The sequence below is a fragment of the Bidens hawaiensis genome, unplaced genomic scaffold, assembly GCF_021521415.1.
Source record: "Bidens hawaiensis isolate Kalapana, Puna unplaced genomic scaffold, B.hawaiensis_p1.1 tig00006387_1, whole genome shotgun sequence".
NCBI classification, from domain to species: domain Eukaryota; kingdom Viridiplantae; phylum Streptophyta; class Magnoliopsida; order Asterales; family Asteraceae; genus Bidens; species Bidens hawaiensis.
In genome coordinates this window covers 179068-198707 of record NW_027491429.1, presented here as the reverse complement: position 1 = coordinate 198707, position 19640 = coordinate 179068, and positions in this window count along the sequence as shown.

Genomic DNA, 19640 nt, shown 5'->3' with positions numbered 1-19640 from the left:
TGCGAGAACGATCCATGTGTTTTTTTATGAAAGATTAAATAATATAGAGAAATAGCGAACCTGTTCTGTAAACTAATTATCTTCGTTCGCAGGTCGGTATTTCAAGCGGCATCGATTTAGTTCGTCACGCCACCTGATGCTCAAGATATAAACTGAAAGTAAAAATCTAAAAAATAAAGTCGTGACATGTAAAATAGGATATAATCAACACATGTCTTACAACTTAAAATAGGTTGATATAAAAATAAATTAAAATTACAATGAAAAAAATAAATAAAAAGATACATAACTAGAAGATAAATACTTAGGTAGTGTTTCGGCATATGGCATTTTGGTCCAGTGACATGAGTATTATGATTAAGGTTATGGATTTTTGAGGTCTCATGTTCGAAACATAACTCATGGGGTTTTTCCATAACATTGGATTTCCTCCTTGATGATGTTACGTTCTTGGGTGAGTTAGGCCTGAAACGCCAAAATCAATATGGACGGGTGACATCATGTCTTATGAAGGCTCACCTGGGTATTGATGGTAGTTCCAAACACCACTAAAAAGAATACAGTGTTTGGTATACTAGAATTTATGATGAAATTGAATAGACCATTATAAAACAATGAAAAAGAGGTGTTTTGTTACACAAGGAATCTCATTAGTTCCAACTCTACCACCTTTTTTTTCATTCAATTTCATCTTTCACCGTGACTTTCTCAACACAACCGCAACCACCACTTGGTCAGTCTTTACCACCAACATCGTCAGTCTCCACCACCACCATTGCCAATATTGCTGCCACACCACGTTCGACAGACCCACCACCACTAGTGATGCCACTTTCGCCACCGGAACATGATCAGTACCAGCACCAACGCCATCACTACCATTCTCGCGACCACCATCGCAATCATCATTTTTTATTTTTGAAAATTTTATTTATTTTAAGGCAGTGATATTTTTGACTTTTGTATAATATTCATATTAGACGAGTGCCCGCGCGATTCGGCGGGGAACAGATTCATAGTAATCATGTAACAATTGTGAATGTTCAAGGTTCGTTTGAAACCTTGAAAACGTTTGAACCAAAAATCACTTTTAGTCAGCCGGTTCCGAATGTTCAAACCATAGCAAACGGTTTGGTTTATGGTTTATACGAAAATTGGTCATCTAAAATCGAACCGAGCGGTAAACTTATTTTTGAAGTTCAATGCGTGAAACCAAACTATTAGTAACGATTCAGTTTAAAGAGTCAATGGTTCAGTTTCGGTTCTTAATAACAAAAAATCGAACCAAGGGCTTGGCTCACAGTATAACTTGGAAACCGTTGAAACGGAATTGTGAACACCCATACGTAATATGTTAATTATTTAATTTGAAAAATTATAGGAATACCATACCCAAATTAAAGACAATAAAATGCTCATTTTTATGGTGCAATTTTTTATAAAATATTAAAGTATGAAAAAGTTATGGCCGGTGGAAAATCATTGGTGAGAAGTTATTTACAATTAAAATTAAAAGGAATATATGGGTAGAGATAAATGTTCAAAGTAGTAACTATTTTTTAAATTTACAAAATTTGAATAAAGTTGAGGAGACAATGTTGTAACTATTTCAAGACATATTTTCTAATGAACAAATGTGTCCCTATCTTACATGTTATATGACGTGTCTTAATTTACTAATATTTTATATATTATATATATATATTATAGATAAGTTAATTAAACTGAATAATGAAAAATGATAATGATGAACAATGAAAATATGATGTACTTCATTCTTTTGTATAATATGTTCCATCATTCATTCTATACCTTTTGATTTCATTATCTTTTAATAAATCCTAATAATTTCTCAAGAATACCAAAAGAAAATGATAAGAAGACCAAAATATCAGCCACAACTATATATTTTGTTTGTTTTCTCCTTTGGGAGTTTATAAAATAATAACTCCAAGAAGTTTAAAATATCAGCCATATCTATATATTAATTTGTTTGCCTTCCCTTATATGAATTCGCAGCCGTGCGTAATCAAACCATGACGTATTTTTATCACTTAAACCTAAATCAATGAAGAAACTAAAATTGCAGCCAGTAACAAAATGATCGTAACTTTACCACCTATTAACAAAGTAGTTATAATTTTATTTAATATTTTAAAGATAAACTGAATTTTAATAATTAAAACTTTTTGCAATTGACTGACAACAATTCTATATCGAAAAGTTCTGATCACCCGCCTTTCGCCATATTTTTACTCACTGAACCCCATTAAAAAAAACTTAACTTTATCAAGATTTTACTGAATTTCACATTGATTTTTAGGTCTGATGATCGGAAGAATAGTACAAGTCGAATAATGTAAAACTTACCACAAAATGTGCTCCAAACCACGAAACAAGGCTTCCTTTCAGGTGTTGAAACTTTTAATTAATAAAAATCAAGCCATTCAGAGCAATGTTTGGATGTAAGTCTTATATTAATTGACTCGTATCCTCCTTCCAATCAAAAGTCCTATAATATCAGTTTAAATTTCGAAAGAAAAAACTTAACGGAGCTAAGTTATTTCTTTTACGGAGTCCATTGAGAAAAAAATATGGCCAAATGTGAAATTGGTGGCGAGAACTTTTTGAGATGGATTATTAAAATCCAATTTGCCTATTTTAAATATAATATTCTTAAATTTATCAAATATTTTGTTTTATATATATATATTTTAGTTTATACTAAATATCTTTATAAAACTATTCGGGAAATACTTTTTAATTTTCTTTGACAGAGTGAAAGAGAGTGAAGTGAAGTGAGATATTATACGACATTGACGTTCACCGAAGGAAGCAATTTGGTACCCACCCGCAAAGTCTACTTTCAAATGATAAGTTTTTTTATGTAAGTTTTTATATATGTATAATGTTTTTACTTTTAAGTGAAGCAAATGTATGTAAATATTCTTAATTATCATAGTAAAGTGTTATTTTCGTTTCTTAGTTTTGATTAATTATGTGAGTTTTGTCCAAAGTATTTCTCTTTTGCATATTAATCATTGAGTCTTTTTAACTTTTTGTATTGTTTTATTCATTTTTATCCCCAAATTTTTAGCGAACACCCAACAATCTGCTCCCTATTGCCATTCCACCAGCGAAATTAAGAAGCTCCATGACGGAAACCCTACATGCATGTGTCCATGATGGCAGATTGGCGGCACAACGACTGGCCTCCTCTATCTCCGATTCTACGGCCAAATGATATCCAGGTTTTTTTCTGGTGGGTTGAAGACACAAATAATATTCTCTTATGGTATAGATTTCGATTTGCGCATGCTTTGATTCGAGTTTTGATGGTGTAGATTTCGATTTGCAGATTTTCATTTAGGGATTTTTTTTTGCGTAAAATGAGGCCAGTGGCGAAGCCTGGACGAATACATCATGGTGACCAGACTTAATACGTATAAAGATTTTTCATAAACTAGGGTGACCAGGCTCAAAAGTTTGGATGAAAACGAGTAAATTTACACTACGTATAAAAGTTTTTGGACGAAACACATAAACTTACACTACTGAGCAAAAAACCGAGGTGACCGGAGCCACCCGGGCCACAAGCACACAATGCAAGCTCATCAATGGAGACGAGAGGGGCCAGGGTGGGGGAACTTTATTTTGGTGGTGTTAAAAAAAACAAAAGATTCCTTTAATTTGTTGTATATCAAAATTCGCCTTCTGTGACTCTATTCCGGTGTTGTTCAAAACGAGTGAAACTCTATTTTGGCGCCATTAAAATACTTTACATCAGAATATAATCTTGAATATATCTCTGGAGCATAATTAATGAGCAGTGGATTCTTTTGATATTTAAAGTATAAACAAAATAGACTTTTGAGTAGACTTTGATGTGGTTACATTATTAGCTCATCTATCGTTGTTCATGTAGAATGTGAGGAAGTTTCGGTTTGTCATGTAGACGCCAAATAGATATTTGTGGGTTTTCACATGTCACGCAAAGCTATGAATATGATATGGTTGGTTCGTTTGGCACGCAAGTGGTGTGCGGCAACTTGAGTGATGCGCGCGAGCTTAACTTTGATGCATTAAAGAATGCCACTCTGAATCAAAGTTAAGCCCGCTCCTCAAAACTTAATAAATGCATTAAAGACGTTTAATGCTCTTTATTTTCTATTTTAAGTCTTTGGACAACTCAAAAGATCATTCTAATCTTGCTTAAAGAGAGAAGGAAAATTGTAGACAAGTAATAGGTTTTTCTTCCATAGAATTGGAGAGGAGTAGTACTCTCAAGTTATGTTCCATCTTCTTGTTCATCTTCTTTCTTTTCATATATCAAGAACACCATTAAGCCCGACGCTTTCTCGGGTGCAGGGGCCATCTCCAGCAGTACAACTACTGTTCCGCGCATTCGTCTAAGATGATGTGTGAAATTTGTTTTAAGAGAGACGTGTTGAACACAAATCCTCAACCAATGTTAAAAATAATGATTATGACATGTGATGTTTCCTATCGTATGAGGCTGTTGAGCTATTTATTTGTGTCCGACGGATTATGTATGATAATGTTATGGTCCCACAATCTATGAATGCTATTTTTAAACAACTTAGTTTTGCTATAAATAAGGGCTAGTGGCATAACATTTTGCTCGTTTACCTTCTGTATTGATGTAAACACTCGTTTGCCTTCAATATTGACAAGTTGACTAAGAAAACTTGTTCGGTCACTTGGCTTAAAGGTAGTAAAAGTCAAGAATGAACTAGTAAAAGCAGGAGTATTATTATTATTATTATTATTATTATTATTATTATAGAACTTAATTAAAAGAGAGGTTGGTTTGGGAAATAAAACTGAGTTTTAGAGAGACTGGTGGTTAGGAATGATTCCCCTAAGGAATTGTTTCCTAGACTGTACAATATTGAATCTTCGATCAAGAGCTGTTTGGTGCAATGTAGAGTTGCAAGAGGTCCTATTAATGCCATTATTTTGAACTGGAGAAAAATGGAGATTGATGACCTAAATATATATAATGGTCTCTAATTTCAGCTTCATTATGACTGAAGATGGTGGATGTGGAGAAAAATTTTGGTTGGAAATTAAATAAAAGAAGGTTTGAATTTTTATACATGTAACGCATAGTCGGGTTGCTCACACAATACGACAGTAAGAAGTGGCAATACAAAAGTATGTAAACTATAAAAACGAGTCAAAGTGGTTTGTCCCACACTAGCCCTTCCGCGCAATGACAAATCAGGTTCGTTCGAAGGTTAAATACTTTAGGAATTTGTTGAACTTGAATGATTCCTCAGGTCCACAAGGTGTTAATTTCACTTAGATTAAATGACGCCGTTGAAAGTTACATGCATGTTTCATGTGGAGATTATTGATGGATATCTAGGAGGAAGGCTTTGCTTTCTATTGTCTACACAACTTGTTCGATTCTCTGGAAAGCGAGAAATGATCACACAGTATTCAATAATCGGAAATGGCCGCTGGAGAAGATCTTGGAAGTATTTTAAGGTGCGCTCTTACAATTGGATCTATCATAGAGGAGCTTTTTGATGCTTTTGCTTTGATGCCATCATATCTTGCAGCTCCTAACTAATTTACTTTTATTAAATTGTTATCTTGCAAAAAAAATATATATGTCAAAATATAATTGGATTAACTCCCGCCTTTTTTTTATTTTTTTTTTATATAAAACTCATTTTTCATTATATAGAAACATAGATATTACATCAACATAGCAGGTAGGCGGGCAACAAGCTGTGCCGCCACCCCTTTCTGAATTGCAAACCCTAACCTGCTAAAGACATACCCCTGCCCCTTTGGAGTCGACACATTGCTATGCACAACCCGTTGGACCCTGGTTAGGAAACGGATAGCTTCCGGTGCCAAGGAGCCAAAGGTATCAAAAGCCAGAGGGACAAAAACATGTTGGTTCAATTCGCAGGCTTTAGCATGTTTCTCCACCTTCTTCGTTTCAGCCCTTTTCATTGCTTGCCCAGCTACAAACTCATTATCCCTCAAACCAGCTAAAGGAGATACCCCCCTGTGAGGTCAACACAAGCGTGTTTTTCCCCGGCCCAGCCAAAGACGAGCAAATCTGCCGGTCGTAGAGTGGATCTCCATTCCGTGGTAAGGAAGTTTACGGGGGCTTCCTTTTTAGCTGATATCCCAGCTCGCCTTAAGATGTCCCAAAGAACGTCCCGCACCCAATCATGTCGGTATTTGAACCCAGGCATCTCCTTGCAATGAACCGCATGCTCTTTGAATTTATCCAGGCAAGCCTTACGGCAGATCGGACATGTTTCGTCTTCTGGGTACATTGGGACCATCAAACAGTACTTAAGAATAGCCCTATACTCATACTCGACCGCAGACATGCTTTGGCCCAAGCCATCAATCGGGATAACGGTCAGAAAATCTTGGGCATGAGGACCTTGTAAGCATTCAATAACCGCCTTCTGTCGGGGGACAATCCAAAAACTTCTCCCAGGCTCTGAGCGATTTTGCCAAAAGGGCATTCGCCAAAGTTTTTTGAGGCTTTGGTGGGGCGGTGTCCTTATTAGAGAAACCGCCAATGTCAAAGTCTGGGAGAGCGCCATTTAGGCGTTCCAGGGCCTGCACGCAGTCTGAGTCCATGTCGACAACTCCGCTATTCCTTAAGATGTGATTATGTAGCTTCCAAGACTGAGCCCTTGACGCTACAAAAGCATAAAACCCAACATCATGAGCCGAAAGAAGGCCTAAACCCCCCAAGCGCATCGGTAAAGATGCAAGTCGCCACTGAAGATCACCAAAGAACGGGTCTCCACATACAACTATGTCTTCGATGGCTTCTCGAAGCCCCTTATCAAAACAGGATACCGCATCATCCATCATATGGGGGTGGCATGTTCGTAACCCAAAAAGCAACTTAGCAACCCCATGCAAGACCTAAGCAGGAGGAGTTCGCTCTGGGGATCCCTAAGGCAAGGTAAGAGTTTCATAAGATCAACCGCACAAGATGCTCTCCGCCTCGCCAACTCCTTAATAAAGTAGGGATCTCGACTAACAGCCCCTCCAAGGAGCTTTACCCCTCTCTCTGGTCTACCAATCCCACTAGGGAAAAGCCCATCTTTAACTTCCACTCCATTACACGTTGGCCAAAAAACCTCGGTTTTCTTAATATTAAGTTGAAGCCCCAATGATGGCCCTCCCGAGCTGATAATGTCTAGGGCTTTAGCGACTTCGTTGGCACCACCAATAATAGTCTCATCATCCAAGTACCAAGCATGAAATGGGAGGTTAAAACCATTTTGTACCCGGAGAACAAGAGGGTGTAAGGCTAAGGCAAAGAGGAGGGGCCCAAGGGGGTCTCCCAGCTGAAACCCAGTAGTAGCCCCTATACAGTCATCACCAACGTACAACCTAGCCGGATGGACATAAAGGAACTGGACACATAGATAGATAGACGGGCAATGATGATGAACCTCCCGGAGAAGGGCTGTGCGGTCGACCATATTGAAGGCGTTGGAGAAGTCCACGGTAAGCATAGCTAAAGAACCGTCCGCGTGAAAGGAGTTAAGAAACCGGTTCACGCTGTGAAGCACCGCCTCTGCCCCATTAGGGGTCCCAACCCCAAACTGAAAGTCCCCTAAGTCATTTCCTTCCCAACCATCTTCATAGCCACTTTAGAAACCAACCTACGCCAGATAGCCCCCACAGCAATGGGCCGAATTCCATTATCCGGCTTTAATAAAGGGGTAAGGGGGCCGAAGCAATGAACTCAGCGAGCACCTTGGGGCACAGACCCCCTAGCTATAAGTTGACGACTTCAGTGATGGCTGAGAGCAGACCCATGGAAGTCACTGATCCCTCACCACTAAGAGCGTCCAACAAGTGTTGCGCCCACATCCCGTCTCTCCCGCATGAGGTCCCTTTAGGAAATGATCGGATACATCTAAGCACACAGTCCCCATTCACCGAGAGAGTAGGCAGGGCGACAGAGCTAGAAGGCAAGGACGGAGGCGACACCACTGGGTGTTTATCAATGAGGGCTTTTATGGTTGAATCTCCGAGAGGGGCAACCCCACTTGAGCATAATACCTTGACGGCAGCTGTGAAATGACCATCCCTGACTTTCCTGAGACATTGTTTAATATTGAGGCTTTTTTTCAGAACCCTCCTCCCCTCCCACCTCTCTTTTAGAAAAAGTGCTTCCCCTCACGTTATCAAAGAGAGAAAGAACCAAGTCAGCAAAACCAGATCCATCTTTCCACACCGCAAGTGTTTGCTGAATGCTACTACATTAAAAAGACTTTCGATTCCCTGTCCTGCGTTCCTGCCTAGTGGAAGGTTTCACCACCCTTAAAGTACAACGTGGCAACAATAGTAATTTGACCCAATTCTCAATCGAGCCTGGTGAATCCACTACCTTGCGTAAAACACATGCCAAAGTCTGAGCAAACGCCAAACGACAACTTGGGGGATGCTCTTAACCGTTTGAATGGGAAGGGAGAAAGCCCGTTCCAAAAGGGATACATCCCCAACCACTCCTACAGATGGACCTGGGTCCCTATCCACAGACACACGATTAGGTTTCTGGATCCCAACGATTAATTCTCCAACATCTCCAGAATCCATAGAAAAAGAATAGACACCATTAACATGCTTGCACCCCCTGCTAAAGGCATGCAATGTCATGCACCCCCACATAACCATTATCCCCCGTCCGAAGGGCTTCGCCAACATCTATAAAAAGGTCCAAATCCTTGGAGATAGCATCTTTTAAAAGGTTCTCCCGAGTATCCGTTTTGAAATGGGTACTTTGCATATGCTCAAGTAGACGGAAAAACCCCGAGGACCCCGGTTTACCATCCTTACACTCGTGGAAATGCTTAAAGGGGCATGGCCTTAACTCGCTAGTGGAGCTAGGACCAAACCCTCCTGTATTAACGTTTCGAATTCTTTTTATGGTAGCCATGCACACATGAGAACAGAAAACAAACAAATCACAAAAGACAACGAACCCCTAAAGACCCCGACTCGAGATGAGTTAGAGCAAGAATCAAAGACCAAACCCCTCACACTTGAAGGAGGGGAGCAACCACGGGTTGCTTACCCCCCATCTAGCACCCCACAACAACCGCTAAGGCATAAGAGGAGGAAGGTATAACTCCAAAATAAAGCAAATTGGGTAGAACTCCAACTCAAAATACCCCCTTAAGCACCCAAATGCAAGTAAACAACCTTTAAATTATCCGAACCTAAGTTGTAATTTCGTCGAACACCTGGCGTGCAACACGTATTAACCACCAAAATAGATAATTTGAATAGAAACCAAAACTAGAAATCGAATAGAGAATTGAATGCTTGCTGCTGTTATTATTGACGATCAGGTACTTTTAAATTCTCAACGAAATCAGTCCTGGAATCGGTGGTTAATAACCAAAACTTAAGTTGGGTATGTTAAAGTTAGGCTGAGAGAGAAGAAGGTTGTTAGGCTGAGAGAGAATTGAGTGTGGAGAAGAAGGGTTTTGTGTCGTGTGATATGAGAGTGGAGAAGAAGGGTTTTGTTTGATTGATTTGGAAGGAGGAATCCTAACAACCTTCTCTCTCCGCCTAACTTTAACATACCCAACTTAAGTTTTGGTTATTAACCACCAATTCCAGAACCGATTTCGTTGAGAATTTAAAAGGACCTGATCGTCAATAATAACAACAACAAGCATTCAATTCTCTATTCGATTTCTAGTTTTGGTTTCTATTCAAATTATCTATTTTGTTGGTTAATACGTGTTGCACGCCAGATGTTCGACGAAATTACGACTTAGGTTCGGATCTAACTCATCTCGAGAAGAAGGGTTAATACAGGAGGGCTTGCTTTATTGGATTGAACCTATAATTTGGGTTGTGTTCTTGAATCTTGAACAACGAAACAGAAATCGTGTTTTGGCGTCGACGGTGGGTAGCTATATATATAGGTGAAGGCACGGTTTGGTTGGTTAAACAAAAGTGGTGATAATAGGATGAATTCTTTGGACTGATCAAGAACAAGAACTGTATTTTATTTAACCCAATATATATATAGCTCAACTATTTTATCAACACACATTTAACGTACGTGAACAATTTTTTAGCCCAATACATGCATGTAAGTTAACCCAATAACTAAAACCCAAAAACAAATTAAATAAATAAATAATCGGCTGGGTACAAGTGGGGAATACAATGTCGCTAAATCTTCCAGACGACCAGCCTAAGTATAACATCCTACAAATTTTCATACCAATTTTGATAATTTAGAAAGTTGAGTGACTAGTTAGTCCTTTAGCTAAAGAAATATGGGAGCACACGTGTTTGATGACTAATCAGATGAAATCAACATGTGTCCAATGACTAATCGGGTAAAATTGACACATGTCCAGCGACTAATCAAATGGATTGACATGTGTCATCACATGTCAACATGAAAGGACATGTGTCATCACAAGAATTAATGGTGGCGAGCGACAGTCCGACCGAGGGTGTGAGTTTCAACTATAAATAGTGGTCATGGGTTGCTCATTAATTTGTGACATCCCGAACACCAAACCACTCTCACTTTCTCGAAGTTTGTGCCATCGAGTTGGAGTCCCGACGTCACACTAGAGTTTTGACGTATCATACCCCCGACACCTTACGTATAGTCGAAGTACTCCTCGTTCGTCTTTAAGCGTTATACCCATTTTAAGGTAAGAGTTACGTTTAAGATATTTTACTTCATACCTTAGATCCTAGTCGATGGTATAGCCTAAACCTTGGAAAGTGTATAGATATATTCAAGCTTTTTGTATAAAGTTTACAAAAATAGACGTTTCTTTATTATTGAGAAACATAAAGTTTTGCATATGAAGGTTATTGTCAAGTGACGTTCTTCTAAAGGAAGAAACATTAATTTTTTTATAAAAGATAATTGTAAATAACTAATGAGAAAAACATGACGGACATGTAGTAACTAGAAGGGTGACAATCATAGTCACATGGATCACGGTACGGTCCGGTACGCGGTACGAAAACTGGTACGCGGTTCGTGCTTATCAAAAATTCGGTACGAATGGGGTAGGTTCATTCGAAATGACAATTCGATACGTGGTACGGTGTCCCGTATAATATGGTACATCGTATCATATACAAAACATTTAAATATATTTTTTTAATAATTTTTGTAAGTTTCTAACATAAGTTAAGTAAAACTAACTTTAACTAAGCTATATATATGTTTTAACATATAAATAACACTTATCTATAAAGTTAAGGGTAAATGTTAGTAAAAACTACAACTTTAAGGGTAAAAAGTGTAAACTCTAAATATTATATAACCTTAAGTGTAGGAGTGTAATTATGTAAAACCTAATTTCTAATCGACGGCGGTTTTTGTTCTACACAGTCCTCTCCGGTAACTCTTTATCTACATATCTTTCTTCGATTTGAATCACAAAAGCGCTCGATTTACCCTTGTAACCGCCTATTCGTGTTTTTTCACGACACAAACAGCGCTTTTGTTAACCCAAAACACGAATTTGATGAAAATAGTCCGATTCTTGCAACAATCGGGAACGGCCAATTTCACCGATCCAGATCGCGTTTCTATAGTGATCAGTACGCTGTTGTACCCATTTCCGGTAGGGGCGATCCGGAACGTAGATCGCGGGTGATATCACGTTTCCTGTGACTATGGTAACAATACCGATAGTCGAGTCTCTTGTCTAAGGAAAGTAATTCGTATAAATCCCAATCAACCGCGAGATCTGTTTACTTTCCTGGAGAGCTTGATGAGAGTGTTCGAACATATTAGACCAAAGTATGCTACATCAAACATCATATGAACTAAAAGGTTTTAAGTAATCATTCTGAATAAATAATGTTTCTTCTAAAGGAGGAAACATAAAAGTTTTATAAACACGATTTCTTCTAGAGGAAGAAACATATAATTTAGATGATTTCTCCTACAGAAAGAAACGACAATATTAAAATAGGATTTTATAGACTAAAGATTTAGAGTAATATTTTAACAATAAAATATTCAATTAAGGTTTAAAGCTATTTAACAAGACTAAAGGTCTGAAACTAGATCATTTGATCTAGATAAATTATTAAACTATCATTCTCGAACAATAGGTCCGAGGTAATCGTTCATCAAATACAGAGAAGTTGTTAATTAAACAACTCATCAAAAAGGTGAATACGCCCCCAACTCTTTTAAATTATTTAATCGAGTCATTACAACGACTCAAAAGTATACATGGGATTATAGATCCCTAAAACTTTAGTAGTCGCTGGCTCTCAGGCTAGATATACGTGTGTCTGGATCCATACATATGTGGTTAAAGGGTAGGAATACCCCGCCACGCTTAGCATCATATCCCTGCTCATTGAGCCGGTCTATACGGGCGTTAAGGCTTGACTATATGATATATTTGGTACGCCGGTCTACATGGCCGCTAAGTTGTTACGAGTGAAGCTAAAGGTTTATACAAATGATTTAGTGTCAGCGTGTTCACCAGCAATTGTCGCTGACATATTTTATAAAACTATTTTACAGGTAGTCAGTAGGAATGTAACACCCCAACCCGGAACAGGCTAACGTGTTACTATTACAGATATCAAATCAACGCCACAATCCAAAATACAACAAAAATTAATGCAACCTACGTCATATTATTAAACAAAATGAATTAACTTTTATAAGCTTGAACTTCATTTTTATCTCTCATCACTAAATTCCCCGAATCCCGGATTACCTGAAAACAAAATAAGAAAAACAAAACAAGAAAACACGGCTGAGCCAAAAATTGCGCAGTAACGGAAAGAACAATAGTATAGGTAAAAGCACACATAAGACAAAACACATACTGAAATAGAACTGAAACTATTGCGGATATAAAACCACGTTTTAGACCGAACTATAATTAAATGCGAAACATAATCCGATACACGATCGGGACGTAATCTGAATATACTCAAATTTAACCAAATGCATATACACATATCGAAACGGACCAGAAATATAGCGAAACAAAATATAATTACTAAAATACACGACGATGATGTTAAAATAAATAGGTCGTGAAATACGGAAGCACCCAGAGCCTAAACAGAGGGGTACACAGCTAGCTAGTCCATGCACCAAGGAGACGGTGTGGGTGGCGTGCACACATTGTTCCATCTCAAACAGAAGTCAGGAGTCAGGAGTCAGGAGTCGGAGCTAAGATCGATCTATACGCCTCTAAGTGGCCAAGGTACTACATGAGTACTTTCAGAGACGCCGTGAACTTTGATTACGCACTGTCACGATAAGTGCCATGTCAGGAGTCAGGAGTCAGGAGTCGGAGCTAAGATCGATCTATACGCCTCTAGGGGCCAGAGTGCTTATACAAGCACAAGCTAGAGACGCCGTGAACTTTGATTACGCACTGTCACGATAAGTGCCATGTCGTTGACGCCCCAACGACAAGTCAGAAATGCTCGGGTAACAGAGTACTGAAGCTAAATTCATATAACTAAATTCGAACAGGAACATGCAACAATGAATACAAAATATATATAACCTATTGCATGTTAAAAACTTAATATTAAACATATCATACGGATAAACTGAACTCAATCTGAAACTGAAAAATAACAAAAATCCGCACTACGAAGTGACGGACATAGAATATAATATAGAACCAGTACTATGAGTGAAGAAAACTAAAACCCGTACTACAAAGTAACGGAATATAAATAATACTAAGAGGAAACAAAGACGGAAACCGTACTACCAAGTAACAGAATATAATTGATACTAAAAGTAACAAAAACAGAAACCGTACTACGAAGTAACAAGAAACAGAATCCGTAATGAAGTAACGGAATATAATTTATACTATGAGTGACATAAACCAGAAACCGTACCTTAATAGTCGATGAGTAAGCAAATAAAGCCGAGCCGCGTTACATTGTACTAATACCTACATTTTATTTATTTCAAAAGATTTGCTTAGATGTGTTAACTTGTTTAGTTCACTAGTTGACCTGTGTTCTGGCGATAGAGACTTTTATATTTTTACATCTCTCTTTTCGTTCAGTTAGAATTCTCAAAATACCATTTATTTTGTTTACATGAAATTATTTGTGGTTTAACATATGTTCCTTCAACAAAACAGATTTCCCGGTTTTTAATTAGTTTGAAAGCTACTCATAACTTTATTATTATTATTATTATTATTATTATTAGTATATAAACACATGCATATCACTTACGTATACAAGAAACATGACTATCTTTTGATTCTTTAATTACACATTCTAAATCATGTAAATACAGTAAACGAACCAGATTATCGATGTTATTAGTTTGTGTATTTTCTTTATAACAAAGTTTTGAAATTCGCTTTAGTCGCCGGAACAAACAAACGGTTATAGACACTATAACCGTACAAGTATTCGTAATCAGATTGTTAACAGTTACCTCAAAAGCCAGACCAAAACGAACGTATCAGAAAGCGAGGGCGGAGGAAGTAACCGGACGCGTGACGGTGGCTGCGTATTTAACCGAATGAGTTGCCACTTTGTCACGTAAATATGATATCAAAAGAATGAAACTGACTCGGGTTGGTACTTGTCTCTTACTAAATTGGGGAGATCGATGGCAGCGGCGGTGTATTCCCGGAAGTTTGCAGAACGGTGGTGGTGCACGGTACTTGACGGTGGTGACGAAGTGAACTTGTCTCGCGACACGGAAGCAATGAAATTTGCAAGGATAGCAGCGATGAACTACTACAGGTCCGTGACGGTCCGTCGGCAGTGGAGTCACCGGCGACCGCTTGAATCAGAAACAAGGTAGGGTCACGTAGAGAGAGAGAGGCCAGTGGTGGTGGTTTAAAACAGTTGCGGCGGCGGTGGTTTTCAAGTAACGGCAGAACCGAATATGATGGCGGTAGGGTTTTGTGAGATTTATGTTGGAGTCTTATCGCGTTTGTGTATATATATATTAAACGAGTTATAAGCGTGATCAAATTCCTAAATAAGTTGATTGTTTGTTGCTCACGTTTGAATTTGAAACAAGTTGATCTAGATGATGATTGGAATATAAAATAATAAACATATGCTCAGTCATGAGTTTGAAATCATCTAGGTTTCAATTTTAAATTATTATTATTATATCATATTTTGTAAAACTAAAATTTACGGGTATTACAACTCTTCCATCCTAAAAAAAACATTTCGTCCTCGAAATTGTAAGACGGTGACACATACTTTCGGATATCACGGAAACGAAACAAACCTAAACTTTCATAAATTCAGACATGACAATTGCAAAGTCTTGGAAACAAATATTAGGACATATAAAACAGAATTCATATGAAATCAAAACCATCCAAACTGAAATAGCTGACTCGTTGCCATGATGATATTGAACGAAACTATGGGTAACCTAAAACTTGTATCGGATAATACTAGTTCTTATAAACGGAAATCAAAAATTTCATTTGAACACAGAATTACATATAACATAGTGGATAACTAATAACTAAAATAAATAAATTTTGATGAGCTAAAGCCTATGACTAAATTGTGTAACTAATAACCAAAACGAAAGACAGATAACTGAAACATGTGACTTATAAGTGGAAGTAAAAAGTGATAACTAATGGAATACTAAAAAAAAATCAAGAGTTAAAACGTAAATTTTCAAAAACATATTTTGAATATTAACATGCATTTCTACACTGATATAAAAATAAATAAATATATAATAAAAGACACGTAACACTAGCAGATAATAGCGAAAACTTAAGACAATGTCGTATCTAAATATTAGAGGAACATTAAGCTGCAAAATGGATTTTAGTAGCACACATACATACCATACATTTGTTAATACTTGTTGCTTTTGAATTTATACTTGTAAGATAAATATGTTACTTCACAAAAATCATTATGTTACTGAAACGATTTTATGAAGTTTAAAAATAAATTATCCAACTCAACTGTATATATTTTCTTATATCCATTACTAATATTTATTATTTTAAATATTTTAAATATGCGGATATTACAATTCTACCTCCCTAAATAAAATTTCGTCCTCGAAATTTCTAGTTATCCATGCGCAATCAAACTTTGACGTAACGGATAAGAAACATAACTTCAAGCGGTAATGATACCAAACAAAACTTAAATGGTAAACTAAAATATTTAACTGAGAATACTTAATCATATTACTGAAATGAAACAGAAAATTTTTCTCTAAATACATATAATTGGGTGTATCACAAAAATGTCAAACGAAGACATCTAAATGAATCCTATAACTAGTAACCGAGACAAAACAACTAACTGAAACAGGTGACTATAAGTAGAACTTAAAAACGGTAACAAATTTGATCCTTCATAATTTTAAAAAACTCAAAACATATCAAATTCAAAAATCAAATTTTATAAGTTTACATATTTTTTTTTTACTCATATACAAATAAATAAATAGATAAATTAATAAACACATAACACTAGCACAATAAAGTGAAAAATCTTATGACGAGGTCATATCGGATGGAGTATTAGAGGAACAAAATCTGCATAAAAGAATTTTTTTGTAGCACACATGCATACCTGTAAATTCACGATTACGTTCGCGACCTTAATCGTCAATTTACCTTACGACTGTGTCCTAACAAGCCTTCCATTATGCATTTTAAAAACATGGCTTGGCTTATAACAAAAGAGTAATGTGATGACAAAATAATTAAGAAATGATGTTTATTCAAATGCATAATTATCGCGGAAAACGTCTAGAGGCGTGCGTGGTAGTAAAGTCTGAATCGAGCGTAGAGGGTACGTAAGTCAAAGTCGTGATCCCTTTAGTTGTGTAGCGTTGTCTTCGAAAGTCATTTCCATATTTGTATAGTGTAAGCACGAACAATTTATTCAACTAAATGAAATCCGGAAAGTCAGAGATTGACGTAGGTGCCTAGAAAGGACTCTAAAAATAGACCGAAAATCACAAAATGATCGGCACGAAGATTGATATGAAATATTAATCCTAACCCAACGTCTACCCATTATCTCACAAGTCTGATTTTAAGGTTTAAGTTTTCTACAGGAAAGAGCCTTAGCTCTGATACCATAACTGTAACACCCCAACCCGGAACAGGCTAACGTGTTACTATTACAGATATCAAATCAACGCCACAATCCAAAATACAACAAAAATTAATGCAACCTACGTCATATTATTAAACAAAATGAATTAACTTTTATAAGCTTGAACTTCATTTTTATCTCTCATCACTAAATTCCCCGAATCCCGGATTACCTGAAAACAAAATAAGAAAAACAAAACAAGAAAACACGGCTGAGCCAAAAATTGCGCAGTAACGGAAAGAACAATAGTATAGGTAAAAGCACACATAAGACAAAACACATACTGAAATAGAACTGAAACTATTGCGGATATAAAACCACGTTTTAGACCGAACTATAATTAAATGCGAAACATAATCCGATACACGATCGGGACGTAATCTGAATATACTCAAATTTAACCAAATTCATATACACATATCGAAACGGACCAGAAATATAGCGAAACAAAATATAATTACTAAAATACACGACGATGATGTTAAAATAAATAGGTCGTGAAATACGGAAGCACCCAGAGCCTAAACAGAGGGGTACACAGCTAGCTAGTCCATGCACCAAGGAGACGGTGTGGGTGGCGTGCACACATTGTTCCATCTCAAACAGAAGTCAGGAGTCAGGAGTCAGGAGTCGGAGCTAAGATCGATCTATACGCCTCTAAGTGGCCAAGGTACTACATGAGTACTTTCAGAGACGCCGTGAACTTTGATTACGCACTGTCACGATAAGTGCCATGTCAGGAGTCAGGAGTCGGAGCTAAGATCGATCTATACGCCTCTAGGGGCCAGAGTGCTTATACAAGCACAAGCTAGAGACGCCGTGAACTTTGATTACGCACTGTCACGATAAGTGCCATGTCGTTGACGCCCCAACGACAAGTCAGAAATGCTCGGGTAACAGAGTACTAAGCTAAATTCATATAACTAAATTCGAACAGGAACATACAACAATGAATACAAAATATATATAACCTATTGCATGTTAAAAACTTAATATTAAACATATCATACGGATAAACTGAACTCAATCTGAAACTGAAAAATAACAAAAATCCGCACTACGAAGTGACGGACATAGAATATAATATAGAACCAGTACTATGAGTGAAGAAAACTAAAACCCGTACTACAAAGTAACGGAATATAAATAATACTAAGAGGAAACAAAGACGGAAACCGTACTACCAAGTAACAGAATATAATTGATACTAAAAGTAACAAAAACAGAAACCGTACTACAAAGTAACAAGAAACAGAATCCGTAATGAAGTAACGGAATATAATTTATACTATGAGTGACAGAAACCAGAAACCGTACCTTAATAGTCGATGAGTAAGCAAATAAAGCCGAGCCGCGTTACGTTGTACTAATACCTACATTTTATTTATTTCAAAAGATTTGCTTAGATGTGTTAACTTGTTTAGTTCACTAGTTGACCTGTGTTCTGGCGATAGAGACTTTTATATTTTTACATCTCTCTTTTCGTTCAGTTAGAATTCTCAAAATACCATTTATTTTGTTTACATGAAATTATTTGTGGTTTAACATATGTTCCTTCAACAAAACAGATTTCCCGGTTTTTAATTAGTTTGAAAGCTACTCATAACTTTATTATTATTATTATTATTATTATTATTATATAAACACATGCATATCACTTACGTATACAAGAAACATGACTATCTTTTGATTCTTTAATTACACATTCTAAATCATGTAAATACAGTAAACGAACCAGATTATCGATGTTATTAGTTTGTGTATTTTCTTTATAACAAAGTTTTGAAATTCGCTTTAGTCGCCGGAACAAACAAACGGTTATAGACACTATAACCGTACAAGTATTCGTAATCAGATTGTTAACAGTTACCTCAAAAGCCAGACCAAAACGAACGTATCAGAAAGCGAGGGCGGAGGAAGTAACCGGACGCGTGACGGTGGCTGCGTATTTAACCGAATGAGTTGCCACTTTGTCACGTAAATATGATATCAAAAGAATGAAACTGACTCGGGTTGGTACTTGTCTCTTACTAAATTGGGGAGATCGATGGCAGCGGCGGTGTATTCCCGGAAGTTTGCAGAACGGTGGTGGTGCACGGTACTTGACGGTGGTGACGAAGTGAACTTGTCTCGCGACACGGAAGCAATGAAATTTGCAAGGATAGCAGCGATGAACTACTACAGGTCCGTGACGGTCTGTCGGCAGTGGAGTCACCGGCGACCGCTTGAATCAGAAACAAGGTAGGGTCACGTAGAGAGAGAGAGGCCAGTGGTGGTGGTTTAAAACAGTTGCGGCGGCGGTGGTTTTCAAGTAACGGCAGAACCGAATATGATGGCGGTAGGGTTTTGTGAGATTTATGTTGGAGTCTTATCGCGTTTGTGTATATATATATTAAACGAGTTATAAGCGTGATCAAATTCCTAAATAAGTTGATTGTTTGTTGCTCACGTTTGAATTTGAAACAAGTTGATCTAGATGATGATTGGAATATAAA